General features: G+C 40.2%; 2 protein-coding genes across 10 annotated transcripts in view; one reads left to right on the top strand and one right to left on the bottom strand.

Moving 5' to 3' along the window:
* Positions 1–4,593, bottom strand: part of TMEM266 (transmembrane protein 266) — a 138,493-nt gene extending 133,900 nt beyond the window's left edge. For all 3 annotated transcript variants that reach the window (XM_036841629.1, XM_036841630.1, XM_036841632.1), the window contains exon 1: positions 4,514–4,593. The gene's annotated coding sequence lies outside the window, so the exon portion shown is untranslated. The remainder of the gene's footprint in view (positions 1–4,513) is intronic.
* Positions 4,295–14,199, top strand: part of NRG4 (neuregulin 4) — a 127,846-nt gene continuing 117,941 nt past the window's right edge. The window contains exons 1-4 of one of the 7 annotated variants that reach the window (XM_036841637.1): positions 4,776–4,884; positions 5,666–5,695; positions 7,454–7,515; positions 13,659–13,746. The gene's annotated coding sequence lies outside the window, so the exon portion shown is untranslated. Of the gene's footprint in view, positions 4,379–4,766; positions 4,885–5,665; positions 5,696–7,453; positions 7,516–13,655; positions 13,747–14,199 lie in introns of those variants that run through there. The other 6 variants (XM_036841638.1, XM_036841639.1, XM_036841635.1 and 3 more) reach the window with 6 other exon arrangements.

Below are 14,199 nucleotides of genomic sequence, written 5' to 3'. Positions count from 1 at the left end.
CCAGGAACTGTAAGGGCTACAAAAAACAAGAAGTGTGGGAGGCTGGAAACACTCAAGGATGCCACGGTGACTTGTCAGTTCTTTTCCACAGCACCAGGGTTAGGGGAGTGAACAAAATAGACAAAATCCCTGTGCTCTGGAGTGTTCATTCTCTGGGGGAGATTTATATAGTATATTTAGAAGGGCTATGAATAAAGCAAAGCAGGGAGGAGGAACAGGAATGCCTGTGGGAGGGCGTGTAGTTTTAAAGGAGTGGTGAGACTTTGAGCAAAGCCAAAAAGAGGTGAGGGTGCAAACCATGCAAGAATCTGCCGGAAGGGCAGTCCAGGAGACGGAAGCACTAGTGCTAAGGCCCTGAGGCGGGGGAACAGTAAGGAGGCCTGTGTGGATGGGCAGAGGCAGAGGAGGATGGGAGGCCAGAGAACGATGGGGCACAGTGTTCTCCATCCTGCAATCAGAGTGAAAAAAAGGAAAAGGCCCAGATTTTGAGCCACATTGACCTGGGTCTGAATCTCAGCTCTGCTCCTTATGTCATGGACCTTGGGCTCTTCTCTCCTAATCTAGAAACAGTTGACCACAAAGGGTCATTGCAAAGGGTTAAAGGAGATATGGAATGTGAAACTACCTATCCCTGGACACAGCTCATGCCGGGTTCCTACCCAGCACACATTAGTTCCCTTCCTCTACCCCTGCTTACAGGGCTCCTCTCATCTAGTTCCCATTGTGGCCGTGTCTGGAAGTATGCCATTCAAGGGCCTTCTAGAGGTCCAAAGTTTACTACCAAGTGCAAGAAGAGAAACTGCAAAATACTGTGCATCTATGTATAGTATTGTTAACAAACAGTAACATTTTAGTATCCACATTCAAAAATCCAGAGAAATCTATACCAAACTATTAATGGTGGTCTCACTAAGGTATAAGAATATCAAAGATTCTAATCATGGACCTCTACCTTCTATATTTATGTAATGATCAAACATTTTATAATGAATACATATTTGCAAGCAGAAATCACAATATAGACTAGTGTTGGTACAGGAGAAGTGATTTCCTGACTCTTTCCTATAAGTAGCCTCCATCCTACCTTGCACCCAAGGCCCACTGGTGTGAGCTCACTTTAGGACCTCTTACATCTTCCATATGGGGAAAATGAGCGCATGAAAGTCCAGCAGGAGGTCTAGGGTTCTCACATGAGACCTGGACTATAGGAGAAGGTCCTACGGTGGGTGTGCCTGGCCAGCATTTGTGAACTCTGACTGGTTCAGACTGGAAAGGGATGGCTTAACTTGCAGGTTGTGAACTGCTTTCTAAATAAAATTAAAACCCTTGCTATAGCTTCCATCAAGGAGAGAAAAAGAAGACTGGTGAAAATCAAGTACTTCAGAGTAAGCTGTGAACTACTGTGATTCAAGATTGTTGACATTGAAAAAAAAATCTCATTTTAGAGACTACTAAGTTAAGAAATACTGTAAGAAAACAAGACATTTCACAACTAAGTAGCCTACAAGGTCAGTCAAGGAAAGACAAATATGCCAGTTCCCAGTGTCTTACTCAACAATGCATTAAAATGTGCATTACAATCAGTCACTGCAATGCATGCTAGTTATATAGCTTGGAAAAATTTTAGTTGCTTCCCCACTTCCAAAAAAAAGAAAAAAAAAGCCCTTGATGAGGGGAATAAAAAAAATAATGCTTAAGCATCCATAGTTGTTCATATGGCTTTTCCCAGTGTAAACATATGTTTCAAGAAAACAAATATGTAGTCAGAAACATTTTAACATTCCACAAATTGACCATTGCACCAAAAAAGGGTGCTCAGCTCTGCAGTAAATAAAATCCTGCTTGAATAGAAGAAAGTAGACTTCTTAGATGCTTTTTAATTATGAGACTTCTGACTGAAGAAGATAATGGTGCTCCCCATAGGAAAACCAATTTGCTCCCCAGAATCAAGCAGTGCCTCTCTCTTTGCTTTCTGCTTTTTCCCCAGTAACATCAGGACTCATCCTGAGTTTATCTGATCATAGACTGGAAATCCCCAGGGCAGAAAGACTCCATCTCAGCATTTCCATAAGCACTGGGGCTGCACTCTTCCAAAACCGAGTGATTTCCATGAGGCAAAACGGCTATAACAAATTGCTTTACTATCAACAGAATAGAGTATAATGAAAAAAGTAACATCATGGTGTCCTAAAACCAGTCATATCGCCCAAGAAAGAAAACAGAGCTTATAGAATTTACAAGAGTCTTTTATTTCTGACCTAATATTATTCATCAATTTATCATTAAATCTGTAATTTCCATGGGATATAATTTTCAAATAACCCCTTCTACTTAGCTGTACTTTTCTCACCACCATCTCAAACATGTGACCTGAGCATAAAACTTTGTAGCCCCCCAGGTGAATTTCCCATTGATGCAACTACAGTGATTTCTAAGTCTGTGAGAACTGTTAGGAATGTGTAGCAAAATCCAATACCTGCATTATAATAATGCATTTACAAAAAAAGATTAAATTTATATCCATTGTTGACTGTACAAATTCCAAAACTTTCAAATGAAGAGCTGCTACAATCACAGAGACTGGATTATGGTCCATGACTTGTACGGATTCCTTCACCTGGTTAAGGCACTCACACACAAGTATGACAGACAATGTTGTTCTAATGACTGGCAGCGAGACCAGAAGATAGTGTGCAAGGCGGCAAGAAGATTGGAGTAGGATGTGATAATGAAAAACGTAATTCATTCTACCTGATGCATATACATTTTATAGATTTAAATCTGAAGGGAAACAACTTTTTGAACTTAATTGCTTGTTTGGGAGAGTTGAACGGAAACGTCTTGAACCCCATGTTTATAGGCTCAGTGCCACCTTAAAAAATTCCACACAAACCCATTCTGAAACAACAGTTTCTCCTACTGGAGAGCCGCAAAGGTTGATGTGAAATCTATGAAATGGAAAATCAGATCCAAGCTTGTGTGCTCATGCATAAGCTTTGATCTTAATGAAAATGTAGATGGAACAGCAGCACCAGGGTTAAAGGCTACTCTCATCCCCCCCCCACCGACCCCCCAGCAATCAGATGCACTAGAGTTTGCATCCTTATCCTGTCCCTAGCTGTGTGACCTTGGGCAAGTTAGCTAACCTTTCTAAGTCTTAGTCTCTTCATCTTCAACACGGAGATAACAGGTTTGTTATGAGGATGAAATGAGATATGCACCAATAGCTTGTAGCTCAGTACCTGGCACATATGAGCATTTAAGAAACGTGTTCTCATGATTAGATGTGGCACTCTGACTACTGTACATTTTAGAAGAAATTACAGTCCTGCTGCTATATCCCAACATCTTGTGGTAACCATTTTCATTCTATACTTCTAGCTTTTACTATTTTTTTCACCACAGTATTTCAGGGGAAAAAAAAAGAAAGGTAATCAGTTACATACATCCCACTTTTTGAACTGTTTCTTGAAGCAAGGTGAAAAGCTGGGGAAACAGGTAACATATACACTGAAGAGAAATTTACTCTTTAGGATATGATGTTATATGTGTATGGAATATAAACAAATCATGTAATTTCAGTCTATAACCTATGGGGCATCAAATCATAGGTAGGTTTAATTTTAAAAGAGACAAAAGCCAAGCAGTATTAAAGAATACGGAAGGAATCAATATGGGCCTATTGCTATCTCAGTATTAGTGACTGAAACAGGGATTGGTGGGCTAGATTACGGGGGATTTCATGGGGTCTAACTTCCAACAGGTGGCAAGCTTTAGTCATCTTCAGATGCAAAACCTTAATGAGTTTGAGTATGCAAGTCTCAGGGATTCTGTTCAAGGCCTCCTCTCGGCAATCAAGAGAAACAATTTTCTGGTTTTAAGCCACCCTGGCAAGTTAGCAAGCAGGGAACTGTCCGCCGTAGCTTGCACCTGTCCCTAGAACGGGATTTTGGCCTGACGGTGAAAACCCACCATCCTTTCCTATCAGTCCATCCTGCCGCTGTGGCGCCTCCAGACAAATGGGGGAAGCCCACTAGGAAGTGGTCACGACCAACAAAGCTACAAATCCCCAGGGTGTGGGATTTCCACTTCAATACCACGCCTGAAAACCTAAAATAGGCACCCGCTTGTTATACTGCAATGGGATTCCCCCCAGCAGCAATCCCCAACCCCCAGCGTGCATGTTTTATTAATAAATGCAAGATGGCACACGGAGGCAAAGAATAGGAGGTAAGGCATCTGCAGCTGGACCCGAACCAGGGCAGTTTGCAAAAATAAATAAGAAGCATGTGACAAGAAGCAGATCCCCAGACTGGAGCTGAAGCCCTAGGCTGCCCCAGGCACCCTCGCCTTGCTACAGCGACCAGAGGGGATGAAGGTCAGTGGTAAGATCCCAGCTCTCCCGGACACGTACCCTGCAAACCCTGAACGGCCCCCACCCCCGCCCCGGCCACAGGACTCGGGCAGAGTGGCAGGGGAAGCCCCGGCCACGGCCGGCTGCGGGGACACATACCTGCTGCCCGGGCTGTGGATTCGCTCGGCTCTGCAGCGGCGCCGGCCGCGGCTCGCGCTCCCGGGGCTCCCCTCTCCGCCCCCCCGCCCCCTCGCGGCCCGCCGCTGCCTCCGCTCCCTCCGCTCCTCCACCCACCGCGCTCGGGGGCGCGCGCGCGGCCACGCGCCGGCGACTCGCCCGGGCCCGCGCCTGCGCCCTCGCCTCCCGCCGTCGGCGCGCGCGCCCCGGAGGCTGCAGAGCGGCCGCGCGGCTGTCTAGGAAACGGCGGCCTCTGCGGGCTGGGCAGTCGGCGGGAACCGGGCAGGGGGATGGGGGCTGGGGACTCGGCCGGCGCCAGGGCCTGAACGGAGCGCGCCGGTTTCGTGGCGTGGGTGAGGGGGTCGCGGGGCCGGGGGAGGGGGGTGCTGCGCGTGCGCTTGTGGAGAGAGGAAGGGGTCGCGGAGAGAAGGTCTGAGGTGGAGGCCGGCGGGGCCGGGAAGCAACAAGTGTGGAGGCCGACGGGGCCCCACCCGGGGAATTTCGTGCAGCCGAGAATAGAAACCTCCTCTGGCTTTGGTGCAGCGCTTTGCAGTTTCCAAAGCTCTTAGCTAGTCGTTGGTCACATCCACACACGGCACCCCGTGAGGGAGCAAACGGCGGGCATTCACTGCCCTCTGAGGTTTGAGGCACGGAGAGGAAAACACCTCTTTGTGGCAGAGATCGAACCAGAATCAGAGACCCTTGACCCTTAGGCTTCTGTCTGGGAGAAAATTACCTGTCAGGACCTTCATTTGATGGTTTTAGCTCAGGACCCTTATAGGACAGTGTTACTCAGCCTTTTTTTTCTTTCCATTATCGTTCTCTTAAGAAAAGCCTTTTTAAACGTTTTGTTCACCAATCCCTTCCTCCCCACCCGCCATGAAATTATAATACCATTCATATCCTGAATAGCTGTTTATGTACGATGCGTTTATCTGTGCTTTATACATGAAAAGAGTAAGATTTCGCCCCTTGGAGATAACATCAACCCCGTGGAGAATGAATGCTTGCTTTAGGACCGTGGCTCTTGGTTTTAGCGGGTGGAGCAAGTGGAGTAGGTGAGGGCTCTGGATGCACCCATAATACTCTCTGTAGGTTAAAGTCCTCCCATACAACTCTTTCTAATGTCTGCAGGTGCTGCTGTGAGCAGTGGAATACAATCACGTAAGCAGCTTCTGGATTCGGAATAGGTTTTGTTACTCATCTCAATTCAGGCTAAGCTAGCCATTTTCCAATAGGGTCCTGACATTTTTGCTAAAATACTTGAAAAGATTGGAAACCCTCTTTTCTAGAACGCTAAGTTCCAGGATGGGCTCTAGCTCTGCAGAGAGCCTTGATTTCCGGTTCTCACGCCTCTTCTAAAGTGGGTTTTTTGTTTTGTTCTGTTTTGTTTGTTTGTTTTTTGGTTAGGCCTATTTGGTCTCCCAGGAATGTCTTAGTCATTCTTGCCTCTTCCTCCTCCCGCCTCAGCTTTTCTAGCTAAAAGATGGAAATCAAAACCCAGTTAACAGAATTGCCACAGGGGCTTGGATCATACTTTTCTTAGACACTGGAATATCTAGGTAGGGAATGAGTATCGAATTTTGGCAAGCTGGGAAGTAAGTAAAATTACTTCTTCAAGTCCTCCCTCATCTTTCGATGTTTCTTAACCCAACTCTAATGGAATTTCAGAGGAACACAAAGCCCTTGGAGGTGATATTTGTAGAAGCTACCTGGGTTGCCAGAGGATTTTTTTTTCTACATTTAATGTGGACTGGAAAAGAAAAAGTGGTGATGAGTCGAGAAAATTTGGGAGGATGGATGGGATTGCTTGGGGGGGGGGTTGGGTATAGTTTTCTGACAGGTGGTGGCAACATTTCAACTACACTTTAAAAAGTGTAAAAAAAAAAAGCCTCGGCATAGCTTGTTAAAGTTGTTTTCCACCCCATTCCCCCCCACCCTCACACTTAGTAGAACTCTAAAGACTTGATTAAAACCATTGAAAAGCATCCAGTTACAATGCTAGTTAAAAGAGTAGGACAAGTATTTTGAAACTTGCAGACAGAAAAATTGGAACACCACTTTGGTTTACCTGGAATCTTTGTAGTCTAATACCAGTTTTGGATTCAGGTGCAATGCTACTTCAAGGGAACTTTTTTCCTACAACAGCTGTCAATGAAGACCCTCTAGAGAGAGAAAACTGGAAATTACATGCTAATATTTTACCTGTGTCTTTTAAGTGTGCTGCTTTGGGGTTTTTGTTTGTTTTTGTTTTTTTGTAATCTGAGTTCATGGAAAATGTAGGTACACCATTTTATGTGGTAGTGTGAAGTCAAAAAATCCCCAAACATGTGTAATTTGTCAGCTCTATGCTGCTCCCTGGTGGTGTCGTACTTCACACCACCTATCCAAACTAAAATCTTCCACTTCTTTAATTCTATAGGATGTTGGAAACCTAAATCAGAGTTGTAGACAAGATGGTATTCTGCTTTCTCCAAACTTTTCCTGCTCTATTTTCAAATACCCTAAGTCCTAATACCCAGAGGAAGATTAGCCCTTGAGACTGATCAATTTGGAGGAAGTGTGAAGCTCTCTGGCAGACCTCTTTAGCTTATTCTTAAATGTGTCTGTAAGAATCTCTTGAGGATACTTGATTAAAATCAGATACCGGAGCCTCACCTCAAACCCATTAAAATCTAATTTACAGGAGTGTGGCCTGTTATTTTTATTTTTAACTGCCCCAGGTGATTCTTATCAATGGGAGAGGCTGGGGAAATCCTAGAGCTATAAACAGAACAGGTGTGGCTTTAGTAGACTGTAGGTGACTAGTGAGAGGGATTTTGTGGGTGAAGGAGCCCCACGGCATAAAAGAAAATAGGACCTATACAGCAGGAGTAGAAGAAATTAACTAGTTTTAAGGCTTGTGTGTCACTTTCTTGCCAGATGTATCTGCTTCTAACGTGGCTGTAATTGGCACGCTATCCCATACCAAAGTACCTTTTGAGGTAAGTCAGATTTTCTTTCAGTTAAGAAGACTGTCTTTTCAAGAGTACCAGAATCACATAATCAGAAAATTTGTGCATGTATGCAGCTGCAAGATTATGAGAAGGCAGACTGGAGATTACGTTGATCCTATGAATGAAAAAGATTGCTATTAGAGTTAAAATTTGTTCTCTTGAGGTAGCTGCTTGAAAAAGTAGGACATATGAATCTGATACCACATGATTTGTGAAATTTTAAAATATCAAGAGATTTTAAGTTGTTAATGTTTATGTAAATGTTAATATTTTAAAACCTCTTCTGAATGTTGATTTGTGATGCACCCTCACTTATTTGGAACACAGGGAGAAAGCCAATTTAAGTTAATGAAAAGCTTGAAAAATGGAATCTATGTGACTCTGATAATTATTTAAAAATTTAAGTATACATAATAACTGCTAACAAAATAGCTTTAAAAAATTCTGGGGCTTCCCTGGTGGCGCAGTGGTTGAGAATCTGCCTGCCAATGCAGGGGACACGGGTTCGAGCCCTGGTCTGGGAAGATCCCACATGCCGCGGAGCAACTAGGCCCGTGAGCCACAACTACTGAGCCTGCGCGTCTGGAGCCTGTGCTCCGCAACGAGAGAGGCCGCGATAGTGAGAGGCCCTCGCACCGCGATGAAGAGTGGCCCCCGCTTGCCGCAACTAGAGAAAGCCCTCGCACAGAAACGAAGACCCAACACAGCCAAAAATAAATAATAAATAAATAATAAATAAACTAAAAAAAAAATTCTGCTGAGAGGGCTTTAATGAATAAATGTGATTGACTTGTAATTAGCAAAATTCATGTGCTTACATTCTATGTGGATAAAACAAAGCACAGTACCGTGCACTGAATAGGTCCTCAATTAACATTCTTTTTAAAAACGTTTTCTCATAAGTAGCTTAAATACGTTTAAGGTAGCAAGCCCATCTTCAAGGATAGTACCTCAGTGGCAGATTTCACCTTGAGCGGTGGCATGCCAAGAGTGGGGGCAATGAGAGCATCACTTGGGGTGTAGGCAACAAAAATTCTCATTGTCTGTAGGGAATTAAACTATAATAAACCCACTAAAAGTCTGTCCAATTTTTATTACCAGCAATTTCTATGTACCAGAAATTCTAAACAATGTCAGTGATAAAATATTTCTCCCTGAAAAATTTCTTATGAATCTAGGTTCTAAACAATTACTGTAGTTACTGTTAAGTTTTAGTAATGTATATGTAAGCTTCAAATTAGCGCATTTTAATTATTGATCCTTTAATAAATATCATATTCTACATAGAAGTTAAATCAGAGAACTCCCAGTTATACAGTTGGCCTTCAATAAACGACTCAGCTCTACGGATATTTTTCCAAATAAATTCATAAAAACTCAGGGTAATTCAAAGCTTCAAGTGCAGTTCATGTCTGCAGCCCCTTTGGTCCATATCTTTGCATTTATATAGTAGATTCTTAAGCAATGATTGCATAGCGACTATAGTATGAAGAAACAGACTTGATTACTTCAATGCTGTCATTCTGTATGACCACTTAGAGTTTTCATTTGCATGTAACATTTGAGGGAAACAAAGTGTAATATTTTTGGCTTGTAAGTACAAATTTAGTTAATATGTGAAATTATTCTTCCGAATAATTAAATTCAAAAAATCTTTTACTTTGAAATTTGTTCTTTTAAAATTATTAATGTTTACTTCAAAACTGAAGAAGGAATCAATAGGAGGTGCAATGTTATTATTTAGTACTTCCACAAAACAATATGTAGGTTTAAGTTTTTCCTTTTTTCAGAAACATTAATTCCGTTGCATTTTTCCTTTTTTGTGCTATAATGTTTATTTTATATTTGCATATAAGTGGAGTTGAGTAAAAGAATTTTCACTGTCTGTTTCTTTCCTGGCTATTATTATTTGTTTCATTTCACGGTCATTACTAAAAATAATTTTGTCATGTAGAGGAGGGTTTGTTAGAAAAAAAAATGATCCCTTTGGGTGTCATATTCTGAGTATACCACTGGGCTCAAGTGATCACTAAATGAATGGTATTCAAATTAAGTGAGCTTTATTATGTGTTTAATATCTGGAATTTTGCATGTACTTCATGAGGAAACCGTTTTGGGGGCACTGTTTATATGCCAAAATGAAATATCAGTGATTGTATATGTATTTGAAAACATAAAAATGATCTAGTATTCCAATTCTAGTCTAATTAGGCTATTTTAAAACCTAGCAAGTACATGTCCATGTGTTTATTGATGGACTCCTAATGATTACTGACATTTGTTAAATGCCTAAAATGTATCAGACATCATTTTGTGAGCTTTATTTGTATTAATTTTTTCATAAGTCCTGTTGGGAAGGTATAGTTGTTATCTCATTTTACAGATGAGAAAACTGAGCCACCGTGGGATTAAGTAATTTGCTCAAGACCACCCAGATAATAAATGGAGGAACTAAGATTCAAACCTGGACAGTCTGATTCAGAGACCTCAAGTTCAACCCTACTGCGTCACTGCCTTACATACACACACAAAGTTGTGGCTAAATAAGCTTGAGGAATTATTATGTAGTGGGTAAAGCGTTCTGAGTTCCAGGGTTTCACCTCCAATTCATTCTTTAACTTTGAAAAAGGCAATTAAATGAATGTCTCTGATTTGGAGAGGATTGAACTTGGTACATCTAGAAAGTCTCTAAATTTCTTTCTAGCTCTAAATTTTTATGATTCTATGATTATTTTTATGTAGAGAAGAAAAATTGATTTTTCACTTATCTAACAGACTAAAAATGAACCAGAAAAAATAAAAAAACTAGCATGATTAAATTTGAAGGTAGATAAATTTTTGATATTTTGTAGTTGCAAAATTATGCTACTTTTTTTGAAAAAAATAAATTTATTTATTTATTTTTGGCTGTGTTGGGTCTTTGTTGCTGTGTGTGGGCTTTCTCTAGTTGCAGTGAGCAGGGGCTACTCTTTGTTGCAGTGAGTGGGCTTCTCATTGCAGTGGCTTCTCTTGTTGTGGAGCACGGGCTCTAGGCGTGTGGGCTTCAGTAGTTGTGGCACGTGGGCTCAGTAGTTGTCACGGGCTCTAGAGCACAGGCTCAGTAGTTGTGGCGCACGGGCTTAGTTGCTCCACGGCATGTGGGTCTTCCCAGACCAGAGCTTGAACCTGTGTCCCCTGCATTGGCAGGCGGATTCTTAACCACTGAGCCACCAGGGAAGTCCTATGCTACTATTAAACCTTTCATGTTCATTATTCCTGTGACTACAGAAAGACCATAAACTTCTTTATTTTAATTGAAATATAATTGCTTTACAATATTGTCTTAGTTTCGTGTGTACAGCACAGTGATTTTGGTTTTTTGCAAATTATATTTCATTATGGATTATTATAAGATATTGGGTATAATTCCCTGTGCTGTATAGTAAATCCTTATTGTATCCATTATAATTTATCCCTCACCCTCTCCCTGTCCCCTTTGGTAACCATAAGTTTGTTTTCTATGTCTGTGAGTCTGTTTCTGTTTTGTATACAGATTCATTTGTATTATTTTTAGATTCCACATATAAGTGATAGTTAGTATTTGTCTTTCTCTGACTTATTTCACGAAGCATAATATTCTCTAGGTCCATCCATGTTGCTGCAAATGGCAATATTCCATTCTTTCTAATGACATTGTATATATACATATACACACACATATATATATATATATATATATATATATATATATATATATATATATATATATATATTCCACAATTTATTTATCCATTCATCTGTTGATGGACATTTAGGTTGCTTCCATGTCTTGACTATTTTAAATCGTGCTGCTGTGAACACTGAGGTGCATGTATCTTTTCGAATTAGAGTTTTCATTTTTTTCCTGGATATATACCCAGGAGTGGAATTGCCAGATCATATGGTAGATCTGTCTTTAGTTTTTTTAAGGAACCTCCATACTGTTTTCCACAGTGGTTGCACCAATTTATATTCCCACCAATGGTGTATGAGTGTTTCCTTTTCTCCACACCCTCTGTAGCATTTATTATTTGTAGACTTATTGATGATAGCCATTCTACTAATGTGAGGTGATACCTCATGGTGGGTTTGATTTGCATTTCTCTAATAATAAGCGATGTTGAGCATCTTTGCGTGTGCCTATTGGCCATCTGTATGCCTTCTTTGGAAAAATGTCTGTTTAGGTCTTCTGCCCATTTTTTGATTGAGTTGTTTGTTTTTTTGATATTGAGTTGTGTGAGCTGTTTGTATATTTTGATTATTAACCCCTTGTGGGTTGCATTGTTTGCAAGTATTTTCTCCCATTCCATAGGTTATCTTTTCATTTTGTTGATGGTTTCCTTTGCTGTGCGAAATCTTTTAAGTTTGATTAGGTCCCATTTGTTTATTTTTGCTTTCATTTCTTTTGCCTTGGGAGACTGATCTACGATTTATGTCAAAGAATGTTTCACTTATGTTCCCTTCTAGGAATTTTATGGTGTCATATCTTACATTTAGGTCTGTAAACCATTTTGAGTTTATTTTTGTATATGGTGTGAGAGAATGTTCTCATTTCATTGTTTTACATGTAGCTATCAACCTTTCCCAACACCATTTGTTGAAGAGGCTGTCTTTTCTCCATTGTATAGTCTTGCCTCTTTTGTTGTAGATTAATTGAACATAGGTGAGTGGGATTATTTCTGGACTCTCTATTCTGTTCCATTGATCTTTGTGTCTGTTTTTGTGCCAATACCATGCTGGGTTTTTTTTAACTTATTTATTTTATTTTATTTTATTTATTTTAAAATTTTATTTATTTATTTATTTATTTATTTATTTATTTATTTATTTATGGCTGTGTTGGGTCTTCGTTTCTGTGTGAGGGCTTTCTCTAGCTGTGGCAAGTGGGGGCCACTCTTCATCACAGTGCGTGGGCCTCTCACTATCGTGGCCTCTCTTGTTGCGGAGCACAGGCTCCAGATGCGCAGGCTCAGTAGTTGTGGCTCACGGGCCTAGTTGCTCCACGGCATGTGGGATCTTCCCAGACCAGGGCTCGAACCCATGTCCCCTGCATTGGCAGGCAGATTCTCGACCACTGTGCCACCAGGGAAGCCCCCATGCTGTTTTGATAGCTGTAGTCTTGTAGTATAGTCTGAAGTTTGGGAGGGTTATACCTCCAGCTTTTGTTCTTTTTTTCCTTAGGATTGCTTTGGCAGTTCTGAATCTTTTGTGGTTCCATATAAATTTTAGGATTATTTGTTCTAGTTCTGTGAAAAATGTCATGGATATTGTGATAGACATTAAATCTGTAGATTGCTTTGGGAAGTATGGCCATTTTAACAATATTAATTCTTTCATTCGAAGACCACAGGCTATCTTTCCATTTCTTTGAATCATCTTCAGCGTTCTTTATCAATGTTTTATAGTTTTCAACATATGAGTCTAGAAAGACCATAAACTTCTGAGAGATTGATTATGCATTCTGATAATTGGCTTGATATAAAAATTTATATTATTCATATATGCCACTTTTATATACTTAAGGTGTTCTGAGCCTTGACCTTCTTCTTCATGCCATATAAAGTAAAGCTCTTTGGGAAAAGGAACTTTTAAAGTGGAAGATAGATCATATTGTATACCACTTTTTCCCTTTCTTTCTCATGAAGGTTACCACTTTATTGAAATGACAATCCTTATTAACTCTCTATCCGTAATATTGTATGTAAAATGTTTTCTTGGTGGAGACATAACACAAAAAGTAACTTTCATAGAAAAAGAAGTAAAATTCCTTGCCATCCCCCGAAAGTCTCTGTTTGAAAGGGTTTTTTTCCTCCCATACAATAATCTTCTAATAAAATTCTATTTCCCTCTTAATCCAGCTAGTATTTAGAAGTATTAACAATAAATAGTTTTCCTGAGGCTTAAAAAAGGAGAAGCAGGAGAAATTAAAAATATTAAAGTTTCTGTTACTTATTACGAAGTGCTTTGAGGGTATTACTAAGTAAAAGAAAAAGCCCATAAAATTTGTAAACAGATTCTACTTTCCTTCTCTTCCATGTGGTACTAAAATTGTTATATAAAATATTTTCTGTTTTTATTTTTCTTTATGGTGGCCACAATTTCTATCAAAGCAGAAGAAAAAGAGGTGAACTATAAAGTGAGAGCCAGTTTCATCTCTACTCTGCAATCTAGGAGAAAAACTTTCACCCAAGGACAGATCAGGTAAGTAATTATTTGTTAACTCATTCTTTGTAATGTTTTGGGGCCATATGTGGAGGCATAATTTGTCAACTATAGCCATAGATCATTGTTTTAATTCAACTAAGAGACAATAGCGGTAGACTCCACAATATGGAAAGTTCTTTAACTTTTAAATTACAGAAGCTTGGGTCTCCATTCTAAAGTTGGAAAGGTGTGTGTGTATAGAACCATGTTCAAGTATGTGTTAACTATTCATAAAAACATATTAAAAACAACAAAGTTGTAAGCTGGTCTGGTCTTTGTAATTTAAAAATAATATGAATAGAATTAAAGAAGGTTAAGAAAGCCTTGGAGAACAAGAGTCTGGAAAATAGTTCAAGTTGTTGAGTTTAGAAGAGTGAAGGCTAAGGGATGATATTGCTTTTCAAGTAGTTGAGATGCTGACTTACTGAGGATGGTGCCTGTCCTTTTTCC

The sequence above is a fragment of the Balaenoptera musculus genome, chromosome 2 (assembly GCF_009873245.2).
Source record: "Balaenoptera musculus isolate JJ_BM4_2016_0621 chromosome 2, mBalMus1.pri.v3, whole genome shotgun sequence".
In the NCBI taxonomy this organism is placed as follows: domain Eukaryota; kingdom Metazoa; phylum Chordata; class Mammalia; order Artiodactyla; family Balaenopteridae; genus Balaenoptera; species Balaenoptera musculus.
The sequence above is the reverse complement of the archived record's forward strand: the minus strand, read 5'-3'. Positions and strand labels throughout refer to the sequence as shown.